Source organism: Cyanistes caeruleus, chromosome 13 (assembly GCF_971803275.1).
Source record: "Cyanistes caeruleus chromosome 13, bCyaCae1.hap1.1, whole genome shotgun sequence".
Taxonomy (NCBI): Eukaryota; Metazoa; Chordata; class Aves; order Passeriformes; family Paridae; genus Cyanistes; species Cyanistes caeruleus.
In genome coordinates, this window is record NC_141713.1 from 7,242,470 (window position 1) to 7,255,854 (window position 13,385).

The 13,385-nt window shown below is 44.2% G+C and overlaps 1 long non-coding RNA gene across 2 annotated transcripts in view; it reads left to right on the plus strand.

The window, feature by feature from the left end:
• The window catches only part of LOC111934035 (uncharacterized), an 82,814-nt gene that overhangs the window by 29,488 nt on the left and 39,941 nt on the right, over window positions 1-13,385 (plus strand). For both annotated transcript variants that reach the window (XR_015275592.1, XR_015275591.1), the window contains one exon: window positions 921-989. This is a non-coding gene — a long non-coding RNA (uncharacterized LOC111934035). The remainder of the gene's footprint in view (window positions 1-920; window positions 990-13,385) is intronic.

The window sequence follows — 13,385 nt, forward strand, 5'->3', positions numbered from 1 at the left end:
AGCCACGCCAGCAAGGGAAACTGTAGAACACATTATCATCAGGAGAGCCAGCTGTGTAAAGGCGTGTAAAGATGATGATAAATGTAGTTTGAGGCTTGGGGAGCTGGTTTCTGAACTGCTGCATCCCCTAATCCAGAAGGAATGGAGCGGGAATGGACACACCAGCCTGCTGTTCTCTGTGCCGTCGAACCAAAGAGCCATGGAGCAGGCAAAGAGAAGAACAGATGTTACCTTTACAGGGAAAGGGAGATGAAGGGGACTTCCCAGCCAAATCAAGAGTTTTGCTGTCACAGGTTGAGTACTTTTGGCTCAGCTCCATCTTTCAGCTGTTTAGGATTTTGCCTTTTGCAATGTCTGTGAAAGATTGATCCAGGATCTAAATATTGTGATGTCTCTGATTTCCACTCTAAACATCTCCAGAGATACTTTGCACTATTTGTTCTTGTTTTGTAGGTTTTTTCCCCATCTTGACTCAGAATATGTGCATAGTCTGGTCTGAGAGTGAGGCTCAGAGATGTTGTAAAGCTGCTCGTTTCCTTTATTGTCTTGGATCCTTCATTGTTAAATATTGGCCATACAAGTCCTACAAATCCTCACACACTTGCCCCACCATATCCCTCAGGATGTCAATACTATTTTCTCTGATTTTGTACTTGAGATCCAGAACCTTCAAGGAGGAAACTCAGTACATCTGACCCATATATTGTGGTGGTTTCTGCTTTGCCACGTGGAGAGAGCAGTGAGCTCTAGATCAGCTCGGGAGTGAAATGCTTGTGTTTCAATGTGACAGCACCAACAGGCTGTTGCTTTGCAAGACAGAACTGAATCTACTGACATGAGCTTGTTTGCACAGTTTTCTGGTGGAGCCACACATTTCACCCAATGACCTTTTTGACATTTTTCTGGTTTCCCTCCTGCAGGAACACTTCAGCAGTGAAGTGCCATACTCTGCTGAACAAACTTGGCATCTCATCAAGCTGACTTATTTGGTATGTATTTACACTTGTAGACTTTAGTACTCTCCTGGCAATTGAGCTTCCTTCCTGCCTACATAAATATGATTTCATTATTAGCTTTGTTTAGTTGTTGTTGTGCATCTGTGTGCTTTCCTTTCCCAAACTGCCAAAGAGAATTGCAGGTGCTGATCTCAATTTTCACCCAAAGCATCCTGAACTCTCCACCCCACCTGCCAACTCTAATAATGAGCAGCACTCTTGACCTCCTGCCTAAAACAACCCATGAAAACTCACCCCTGTAATTTTTTACACTGAGGAGCCAGTAAGTTCTGTTAGAGCTGTGGCCTCTGTGGTTTTGCTTGTTTGTACTTAGACAAAAGTATTGGGTTTGTCTCAAAGGTGCTTTTCTGGCTTTTCCCTCTTGCACTTGGATCTGCAGTGTTTACTCAAAACACGGTCTGAGCCAGAGAAGTTGCCTTTGCACAAAGGGCCCCGAAGTGCGTGAGACTCGTCCTGTTTGAGTTCTTGTGAAGTGCAGGAGAAGGTGTTATGAGCACGATCTGGACAGGAAATAAAGCTCTTATTCCCACCATAAATGCTGTCTAGTGGAGCAGGTCAGATGAGAGATCTCATACAACTGCTCGCAGTGTTGAGCCCTCCAAGGGTGTTGGCAGCCTCAGCTCCCACTGATGGGAGTGGTTGGCCACACTGATCAGGCTTTGTGGAGGCAGGTGACAACTTCCAAAATGCCTCCTTGCATGACAGGCTAACTTTTGCTTAGGGGAAAATGAAGAGCCAGTGGTTGGGTCTCCACCTTCTTTTGCAGTCTGGGCACTGCTTGGCTGTTTCTGGCCCAGGCACTGCCAAGCCAGCTGGCTTTGGCACCTCAACAAAGGGGCAGATGAGCTACAGGCACAGAACTTTCCACTGTTCTGAGTTAAACCAGCTGCTGTGTCTTTAGAAAGGAATGAGGCAGTTTCTGCACAGCCTCTGGATGGTTCCTGTTTACTGGAAGCTAACCATAAGGTTCCTCTAAGCTCCTACATCACTTTCATTCTGTGAAACCTTTGCTGGTTGGAAAAAGATATATTAGCACTGAAACTGTGCTAATGCCAGAGGTCTGTACATGCATTATCTTCTCTGTGATCTCACATCCCATGTACCTGTAGTTCTCTCCAGGGAATCTCAGAGTCAAAGGAGAATTGTAGGAAGTGTGGCATTCATTTCACGTTCAGTCTTTTACAGGGAAAAATACTGCAGGTGACCATCACTTGAATGACTATTCTAGATTTTATTGCAAGCTTTTGCAATGTTCTTGCAGAGGAAAAGATTTCCTGCATATTTCTTGCAATTAATTTCTGTTCTCAGTCCCAGAACTATGTTTGAATTATTTTTTTTTTCTTCTAGAAAAAACTCACAATCTTACTTTACCAGGTGGGGACCTGGCACTGTAGGGGATGGAGAAGCTGCTGGAATGAGGGTAGATTTTTTTTTTGCCTGGGAAGAGACCAACAGGAAAGGTTTCATGAGATGAAGGAGAGAAAAAGAAAGAAAGTGAAACCAAGCAGTCGACTTGGTAGCTGCAATCTTTGATCTGTGGCTGTCTGCAAACAGCATCACAGCTCTGTGATTAGATGTACATGCTCATTATGTGTTGTACTCTCCAAGCAGGCATTGTAAATACAGCACAACGTATTCTGCTTCCTTCTGCCCAAATATCTTTTTTCATCTATATTGCATTAAGACCTTGAGGCCTATCATCAGCCAGAGAAAAAAATACAATTTTCTTATTGTACAATGCATTTCATTCCCAGCTGCTATATTAAATTTATTCCTATTTGAAGTGGTGTCTGTGAGTATAAATCATTTAAGTTTATATGTTTTTGTTGCTGTGGCAACTGTTTGACTAATTGAATTCCAAAGTGTCTCCCTGTATTTCAGAGCTACGATAAAAGGCACACAAATTCTTGGCAGTAGGGGTCTGAAATGAGGAGGGGGGACAGACAGGCCTGTCAGAATGACATGTCCTCAATCTCCTGGGCACAGGCTTGGCAGTGGTACCTTTGGCAGTGGGTGGGGAGAAGGGCAAGGGCTGGGGAGGAGCCAGAGCTCTCATACTCAGAAATGATGTTCATGCCCTTAGTGTCTATTTTCCCCATTATTCATCAGTTCTCAGTGGACACGAAGCACTGGTGTGCTTCATGGTTATAAACAAGCCCAGGCTGCAGTAGGTTCCATCTTCTTTCTTAGGAGACTTTGAATGGGCTCCTGGGGCTTATCTGCTGTCTGGGATCATGCAAGTGCTCCTAAAGGATTTCTTTCCCTGACAGTTTTTAGCAGGAAAAGGCTCCTCAGAGCTACACCAAAGGACCAGGGAATACTGGACTGTCCTGAACCTCTCCAGGGACAATTTCTACCCTGTTCTCCCACTTCTTTTTTTTTTTTTCCAACTGCAAACCAGCGGTAGATATCCTCCTAGACTGAAGCAGGAGGACAGAAGCATTAAAACTTAACTCTTTGCAAGGGAATTGTCCTAGGTGGGTGTAAAGAGCAATTCCTTTGCAAGTGGAATGTTCCAGACAGGAACTGACCCACCTGTGCCATTCCCAGCTTCTTGGGGCGACTCCTGTTAACGTGGAATGGGCTCCTTTTTTTGTGTGTTAATTATGTAGGTGTTTATTACGGCTACAAAATGTTAATAGAAAGCCTAATGGAAATCATGCTGGCTAATGAGAAGCTCCTGAATACCTGCTGCTCTTCTCTGGGAATAACAAAAGCCACAATTCAACAGGAAATTATTTGTGCCATTGCTGCCCTGTGCTTTTACCTTGTGATTACATCTTGTTGTTAACCTTTCATCTGACTCTCTCTGCAACCTGGGGGAAGGCCAGGACCTCTCCTTCCCCCTGCCCAGAGGGCATGCAGGGGTCTGCTTGCCTTCCCTGCTTTCTAAAGGGTAATCTGTGAAGGGTTTTATGGAGCTTGAAAAGGTCACAGGGAGCCCTGAGCAGATGGAGTCCTTCCATTTTCCACTTCCCACAAGGGATGCTGTCCAGTCTGGGGCAAGTGCCAGTGGCCTGACAGCCTCCTCAGCTGCTGTTTATTTTGGTGGAGTTTTATTTCCAGCCCATTTGATGCTCCACCAGCTGCTGCATACTCCTGAAATCACCTCATCTTGGGCAGGCAAAGGCAACCTGCAACAGGTACTGGCAGCAGGCAGAACTGGGTGGCTCCTAGGGAAGTTGGTCAAAGTGGGATTTTTTTTTCTTTCTTTCTTGCATTTCAGCTGCTGGTTTATTGTTCTGATGGTGAGAGAGGAAAGGGAGCTGTGTTTGATGAGTGGTGAGGTGAGGCCTGGTTTGGGACCTCTGACTGCAGCAGGAATGAATGGCTGGAGCAGCATCTCCAGGGAAGGGAACAAATTCCTGTTGAACAAGAACAGAAGAAGGCAGAAGAGTGGTGGGTTGGAGTAGGGGGCAAGTGTGTGTACAGGGCAGGGAAGGGTGTTTCACTGGGGGGCTACTGGTGAGAAAGTGGGTGTGGGCTGGATTGGGGGTGGGATGCGCTGACTTTTGGGAGAAAGGGTGGACTTGGCTATGACCAAAGTATGCCTTTGTGGTCACCCACAAAGAGAGCACACACCTTTGGCTTCCATAGGGGAGAAAAGGTGTCCCTTAGGAAAATAAAAACCAAAATGAAACAAAAAAAAAATTAAATAAAAGAAGCCCAAACTCAGAAGGCAAAATGCACTGGAGATACTGGAAAGCTGCACGGTTGAAGCTGTGAATGAAGTAAGAGACTCTTCCCACCAGGCAATACGGGAACTCCCAGCTGGGACCAAGCTTCACATTTTTTCCCTCGTGGGCAGAAATTGAATGCTTCTGTCTTTGCCTGCTGAAAATAATAGTTGGGAAAAAAAAAAAAAAAAGTGGTCTTACTGCTGCAGAAAGAGCCAAACATTTCCCTCATGGGCTGTCTGAAAGAACAGTTGTGAAAACAGCAGATTTCACTGTAAAGGTGGGATTTCTCAATGGTGAGGAGCTGCAAATGAGGCATGTTGCAGGGTCCATATGGAGTTGCTGGTAGGAACTCAATACCAAGCTCTTGGAAGCATTTCAGAAGAGGCTTTCGGGAAACAGCAGAAAAGCAGTTCAAATGACTGGCTCTCAGTGATACATAAAGCTGTAAAAATAGCATCTGAGCATCTCCTGTTACCTGGGCACTGGTACCCAGATCCTGTCAAGTGATTTCTCTGGCATCCATTCTCCCTGCCTTGACTTTAACGGGTTGTGCAGATTATTTTATGATCAATAAATATCCAGGCAGACACTGTGAAATTCCAATCAGAAAAATTTACAGCATTAAGGCAGATATTGTATAGCAGGATATAAATAAATAGAAATTGTCAGTCAAATTTCTGGCAGCTGGAGTCTGGTGTCAGTTGCAGTAAATTAAGTGTTACTTCACAAATCATCTTTATAGTTTTTTACAGTAAGTGTATCTGTGCAAAGAGGGTTTTATTTTCAGCTTGCAATGGTAAATATCCTCTGGTTCCTGTGATTTCAGCGTGAAGCCTGGAATCAAGGGGAAGCAAGTGGCAGCAGGGGATTTTGCCATAATCCTGAGATTAGTTCCCAGCCCCAAGACTGGAGTTGAGTTTTGGTGCTGGGCAATCCAAGCAGCAACAAGCCAACAACATGACAGGGAAGAGACTGGATCCTCTTAAGCCAAGGGGAAATTTCTGTACTCTGGGAGGACCGGTTGATGTAATGGTGCAGAGATCCACCAAAAGGGGAGGAGGAGGATGGACTCCTGTTGTCTCTACCAGGATGGAGGGAGCTGTGATTGGTGTAGGCTGCACCTGGAGGTAAGTGGCAAGGATGAATCAGATGAGTACAGAGATCAGCATTTACTGCAGCTGGGACAGCATTTAACCTACAGGTTATTGCCTTTTGTTAACAACTCTTACTGGCCTGACCAGCAACATAAAATTCCTAAAACATCATGTGAAGGTTTCTGTACTGTTGGCATGGCTGAAAACTGCCTAAATTTTAAATGCCAGGTTTCTATGAATTAAAGCTGAACGCTCAACACTGAACAAAGAGGAGAGAAGGACCTGCTGGTGGTAGTTTTGTACTTTATTTGAGAAGAGAGAGCTACATAAACTATGTCAGGAGGGTACAGGTCTACACATAGTTTCATCAATCAATAAATGGAGTTGTTAACATAACACTGAGGATATGATACTTTGAAGAAGACATAGACACATGACCAAGGAGTATTTACAGCTCTAACATACAATATATTTATACTTGAGAGAGAGATTCGTGTGCATCTGTGCACACAGGTACCACAGTGCACACTCGGTGCACGCACGCGCACATGTAAATAGGTATAAAAGGCTTTAAAAAAAACCTTAATTCAAGAAATGAGTCTGCCTGTCATTTGCAGCAACTGACTGTTTTCAAGGTGGAAATGGTTCCAGTTTGAGGTGGTCTGGAGTGGAGGTTTCTGTTTGAAATCTCTGATCTCCATCGGCCATGGGCTGAACCTGAAGCAGGTGTCGGGTGCGTGGAACGCTGGGGTGGGGTGGTGACAGGAGATGTGTGAGGTGAATGAAAGGGAGGGCAGTGGAGTTATGGGAAAAAGGGGATGCACAGCCTCTGGGGCTGGGATAGTAACACGGAGATGAAAAAAATGACCTTTGGTGATGCCATTAAATCATCCTTTATACTAAACATAAATTATCGACACAGTTTTAAAAAAATAATTTTCTGTTTCATTTCAAGGCTGGGGAGAAAGGAAGGGTCGAAGCAGGGCAGGAAGGAAGGGAAGGTCTGGGGAGGGTAAATACCTCAGCACTTTAACAGGTCCCTGGACCTCACTGCAAATTCTTAATTGAAAAACTCTTCATGTAAGTGTGACAAACGCTGTATCAGTCATACCCTTCCAGGGTAGCAGCGCACTCGATGCACATGATGTGGCAGGTAGGGGACAAGCAGGGACCCTACCTTGGCCAAAACTCTGATCTGAGTTCCTCATCCTCTGAGTTGGAGCCAGTGGAGGTAGGGTGGGCAGGCAGAGATCACAACCTCCTTGGTCTCACCAGATTCTCCCTTAAGGGGTAACCTGGCTTGTTCCCAGCAGGAAAAAATGGTGAATTTTGGTTTGTAAAAGAGGAGACTGTGGTTTGGAGAAGGTTGAGAACCATCAATTCACTTGCAAAATGGCAAATAGGATTCAAAAGATGCAAAAGAAGCCCCAGACTAAGAAACTGTGGATTGGTGCATAGTGTAAAAAAAGTCTGCCAAAAAAAAAGAAGTTAATTCAGCATAGATCATCAGAGGATTTGTTTTCTGCTCGTGCAGACTCTCTGTGACATTAGCAGAGATTAAAATAAGCTGTTTTAAATAATAGTAACAACACAAATGCCATCAAAATATCTTTCCTCTGAGCTGTAGACCCATCCTCCTGTCAGTACAGTTCCTCTGCCAGACTGAGCTGTGGAGCAGCACTTTCTGGGGGCCAAGCCTGCCTGCACTGCTGAAGGCCAGTTCAGGTGGGAGGAGGAGGAGTTTCCTGGAAATTAAGTCTACACTTGCAGATTTCTGGAAGGTGCATGGGGTTTTCTTGAGGCCAGCATAGGAAATCAGAGTGGTTTTCCTGCCTAGGCCATCATGCTGCCACACAAACCACTGATAAACAGCACTGCTTCAACATACAAACCCTGGAGAAATTACCAGAGGCAAGTGCACAGTGCAGCCCCTAAAAACATTCCCAAACACAGCCTGAAGACCCAAGACAGCCTTCACCCAAGAAGGCTGTGTATCCTCAATCCTTACCTGGGGAAACTTTGCCTCCTTGCCTGACCCAGAAGATTCAGAGGGAGCTGCAACACTCTTGGAAACCCAAATAAATGTTGATCGCTTGCCTGCTCAAAATTACTTCACTTCTCTTGAAATAACTTATGTAAAACAGCACTTCATTAAGACACAGTGGGGGAGGGGGAGGTAATTTAGAATCGTTATTTATTTATTTTTGTTCTGCTTTAAGCCTATCTATGTAAAGCTCTCATGCAAAAAATTGCCTTCCAGTTTAGCTGAAAATTTAATGGATACTTCTGGGAAAAAAAATAATAGAAAGCTTTAAAAAAAAGCCAATTCTCCTTTACACAAGGAATTAGCTGGTTGTGGGGGTTGAACGGGAGGATTGAGGGGAACTAAAACAATTTAGATTGTTAGTACTGAAATCAGAGCTGTCATAGAGAAAAATAAAGGGAGTTAAAGTTATGGTGTTTGTTGGGTTTGAAGGAGACGTGGGCCTGGAGGAAGCCCAGCAGAACTGAAGGTTTGGAGACACCTTCAGGACTCATTTGGGTGAGCACACACCATTCTGTAGGGACTCTTTCCTCACATCCAGAGTTCTTCCCCATCAGGGCCATCTTCTGCTTCACCACAGTTCCTATCTGACTTTCACTCTCTTGATCACTGACCCTCCACTGAATCAAGTCCTTGTCCATTTCCTTCCTCTCCCTGTGTCCCAGTAGGCTTCTTTGATCCCTCCTCTTAGCATCATTTGTTCTCTAAGCCCCTCATTAAATTATCTTTGCCATCTCCTGCAAGCCCATCCTGTCTGACTTCCAGACATCCCTGAGCATCAGCAGTCTGACCTTAATCCCTCATTTTCAGTATTGCTACTTACAAGTTTTGAAGTCTTGTGTCTCAGGCACTTCCCAGACCTCTCTGTCTCCGAGTGTCCATCCACATGTCCCATTGTAGTAACTTCCAGTCACAGCTGGGGAGTGTGTGGGAAGTGGCACACAGAGGAAACTGCTTCTAGAAAGCAGCATATGTTGAGTGGGGAGAATAGCCCATCTTTCTGGCCTGCTTTTCTGGCTCTTCTTCTTCACTCTAAATTTTTCAGTCATGTAATGAGCCTGCATACCCCTGCCCAACAGCTTCTCACCATGATGAATAGGTCCAGGAGACGTTCAACCCTAATTTGAGGGTATAGCTTCCTTAGTATGATCCAGGAATACCTGTGGGATGAAATCCCAAATATGCAGCCTGAGCAAGATGAATGCTGAGACACTTGTCTTCTTCCCTCTGTGAGGTAAGACTGCTTCTCCATTTGGGGCCCTGCCTGTTGGTGCCTGCATGGCTCTTCATCTTTGTCTGACTCTTCAAGGCTGGGATGGGCAGGGCTCTGTGCAACCTGGTCAGATGGAAAATGTCCCTGCCCATGGTAGGGGAGCTAAAACTGGGTAATTTTTAAGGTCTCTTCCAACCCAAACCATTCTATGATTCTATGATTCTATGATTCTGTGATTCTATGATTCTGACAACCCTACACTATGCAATAACATGGCTTCATTTTTTTTAATTTTTTTGGGGGGGGAAATAACTTTCAGTGGCCACAGTGTCATTTATATGTCCCTTACTTGCAATTTTCCAAAAGATTTGTCTGTTTACCCTTTACCAACAGTAAACATAATTGATGGCTGAAATCTGAATCACATGATGTTTCCAATAAAATAAGGATTCTGTTTCTAAAGGGCTACCAGTGTAATATCTCTCCATTTGTCAAACTGTCTCAATGGATGAGAAGATAAGAACCTTTCACAATCCAAATTAGAAATGGAGCCTTCATAGGTGGATCACCAGTGCAGGAAAACGTGGGGCAGAGAGTTTAACTCTGAAGGAAAAAATGGCTCTCTCTTGCCCCGGAATTATTGGTTTGCGTTCAAAACCTTCCCTCCTTCATCACTTGAAAACAAGATAACGATTTCACACTAGGAAAAAACATGGGAGAAACGAACGAAGGGTGATCCAGCAGTTCCCTGGGCAGTGTGGGCACAATTCCTTCAAGAGTGGGGTTCCTTTATCAAAGGCGGTTCCTCCTCCAGCAGCGGCGGGAGCGCCGGGCCGGGTCCTGCGCGGGCGGTGCCGCTGTCCGCGGTGCTGATCCTGTCCGTCCGCTGACATCTCCGTTCTACCCACAGATTGGGGACTGAACAGTTTTAGGCTCTTTGTCAAAACTACTTGCATCAATTAGGGGTTGTAATAAAAAACAAACAAACAAACAAAAATAAATAAAAGACAGAGCACACCAGGCACTTGCTACTGAAAGGTGCTGGGCTATAAAGCTGTTGTATCCTCCAGCAGAATCTGCTCTCTGTCATCCTCTCCCAAATCTGCCTCTTAATTTCGGTTTCCAGGAAGGCTATAAGTCAGAATTTGTTCTGTATTAGCAGGAGAAGGAGCAAAAGGAAATTAAAAGTGAGAGGAGGTTTGTAGGATATAGGGCTGTTCTTGTCCTGGTGGCCAATGTTCCTGGTTACCAGGGTGAATATTCTGTGTCTTTTCTCATGTACAGCAGTGGATTTTCTTACATTATGAAACAACCACTGTCGTTTCTGATGTAATGTTTGTTGTTTTGTTGGGTTGTTTATTTTTTTTTGTCTTGTAGCATTTCTCTTTCTCCTGCTGTTCTGTTCCTAACATCTGTTCAGTGCCTCTCACTATCTACAGCCTTTACTGACTTCAAAGTTGTGGGTCATCAACTCCTTCTACATTTAGCCTGGAGTTGCACAAGAAAGTTCAGTTACACAGGAACAACAATTCAGTCTCTTGCTGATTTCTATTGTTTCAATCTAGCTACACAGGAATGAGGCTGGACTGGAACAGGTCACAGCCGGAATCAATCCAAACCATCTCTCCAGCAATCAGAACAACCTGCTGGGAGCTGAGTAACAGCTGAATTCTTGGTGAGAGAAATTATAGGCATAAAAACAAAATCAAATATACTCTGTGCTCATTCAACATTTCAAAGCATATTTATAGGTACTGCTGTATGGCATCTTAAATATCGGAGTTTAAAAAGAGACTGGATCACTGCTGTTGGGGAAAATAATTTTCCTGTTCTGTCACTTTCACTATCTCTGCCCCTGATGAAAAAGGGAGAGGAAGACACTGAATTACACACCCATTCAGCCCCTGTCATCACTTCTTTGGGCTGTTTGGATAGCCCTGGGAAGGATCTGTGGAGATAAGGAGATCTGAAGGTCATCTGAAAGTCTGGAAAAACTGGAGTATGAACAAGAGAGCTGGGCAGGAGTCTGAAGCTCAAGAAAAGCTGGGGATTTCTTCCTGTATGAAGCTGGCAAGGGCTTAGTAAGTGAACAGATGACTTTGCAGTCCAGGTCCTAGCTGAGTTCCTTCCTTACACTGCTCCACTGTATTCTTCTCCCCCTGCACCCAAGTCCTGCTGTCATTGGGAGAAAAAGTTGAAATTTTATCACTGATAAAAATCTCTACATAGGGGAGATATTTCCACCTTATTTCTTCACTTTTACTTCAAAGAAGACAGAATACTTGAGAATTTCTTATATTTTAGGAGGGAGAGTATCCTTCAAAAAATTCTCAGGAATGCTGAAAAATGGATCCACATTCATTATAGAGAGGTGGGGCAGAGAGCTACAGCCGCCAAGGCCTGTACTTGTAATGGTCTGTGAGAAAAAGCACAGAGCAGCTAAGAGAATTTGTCTTGGGAACTGTAGTCAGTGAACCTTGGGTGGGAACCAAGTTAAATCAGCAAACTTGCTGTTGGTCCAGGATCAGAATGAGCTAAAACTCCTCTATCGCATGCCTGAGACTCAATTACTGTGTAATCTCTGTGGCATAGACATCTAGGAACCTCTGTGGATAGCAGATGGCTGCTGAATGGTGAGAGCAGATGACAGATTCTGGGCAGTGCTAAACCAGAAGACCTCAAATCCTGATTACAAAAGTCAGTTCTTGAGGTTAAATCAAACCAGGCACCTGAACAGGAGAGATTCATGCAGCACTGCACAAAGCCAACACACCACCAGACATGGGAGGGCTCTTGTAAAAAGCTCCACCTCCCCTCCTCTCCCCAGCACACATTCACACATGCTGCCACATACAGCAAATAATATCAGGGTTATGTGTTTCCTGAAATATGGTTGGCTGAATAAATACACTTACAGAGAACTCTTTGTAAAACAATAGCAGAATGAGTAACAGTGCATCGCTGCCATGGGAAATAAAAAGGAAAGTAACCCAACTGCAATTCAGCCAGAATCATTCCAAACCCCAAAGGTTGGCCTCTTTCTTTTTACTTTAATGTGTCTGACATTTTATGGCATCAATAATGCAAACAAAGAGGAAATCATATTTGCAGAACACTAATGCACGGATGTCTAAAGCGAAATACAATACTGATTACTTTTTAAATGAAGCCACCAGGTTTTGATGTGCTGTGGTGGTTAAATTGGTCCATCAAATTCCTTCCAAAGCAAATTCCAGTCCAAAGCAAGAGCTTGACCTTTTCTATAACCTTGGTAGCCTTTTCAGCTGTATTCTGATTGGGGGTAATAAATGTTAGTTTGAAGGAATCTTCCTGATGGGTCGAATTACAGAAATGTCACAATTCCTTCTGAAGATGAGGGGAAACTGAAGATACAAAACCTTTGGCAAATATAATGGTAAGCCTAGTATGAAGAGCTGTGGGTGAGAGGAGGGACAGGCTCTGAAAGAGATTTCTAGAAGTACTATTGGGATTTTGCCCTTAGGGCTAGTGGTTGATCTCTTCAGCACCTGATAGCTTTTCTCTTGTCTAGAATCTCCTGCAGATGACTGCAATGTCTATTGTCTAGAGTAGGAAAATAAGTGTATGAATAAGCAGATGTGAAAAAAACAGAAAGAAATTTCTCCTTCCTCGTCTATATTTTTCTTATATGCTAGTGGTTTGGTTTGGTTTTTTTTCACAAAGTGAATCTCAGAGATGCATCTTAAGAACCACAGAAAGGATTGTCTCTGCCAGCACAGAAGTGAAGAAGCTGTTGTGGTCCTGCCTGGGAAATCCCACTGCTCAATCTCTCCTTACAGCAGAAGACAGAAGGACTTGAGGTCAGGCCTATGCTTTCAACTTATCAGCAAGAGCATTCATTTCCAGAGCCAAGGGGCTTCTTTTGCAATGTCCTCTGGTTTGCACTGAGTTAACTGTGTGAATTGCTTTAATTCATGCAGTTTTGGTGTGGTGGGCAGCGTTCATCGTGTGCCTGTGTGCTGGTGAGCAGGACTGGATGCCACCATCTCACATCAGCTGGGAGTTTTTTTGCCATTTAGATCACATCTGATCAGAGCTTTGTGTTTGGGGATTGTATGTCTTGGAGTTAATCAGTGCAAGCAGCTAATTGCCAGTAGTTAACTAACTTTTAATTAGGACTGTACTGCTGGCTGGATACACGAAGGAAGCTGTTTGTCACTGGCAAAAATTTCAGCCTTGTGATGTAAACTCTTAGGGGAATTAGAAGGAAAAAATATAGGCTGGAGCTATTGTCACTTTAGCACAGCAGATAATCAGTTTCAGCAGAACTGGCCTGGATGAGGTTGGAGTCACACTTTG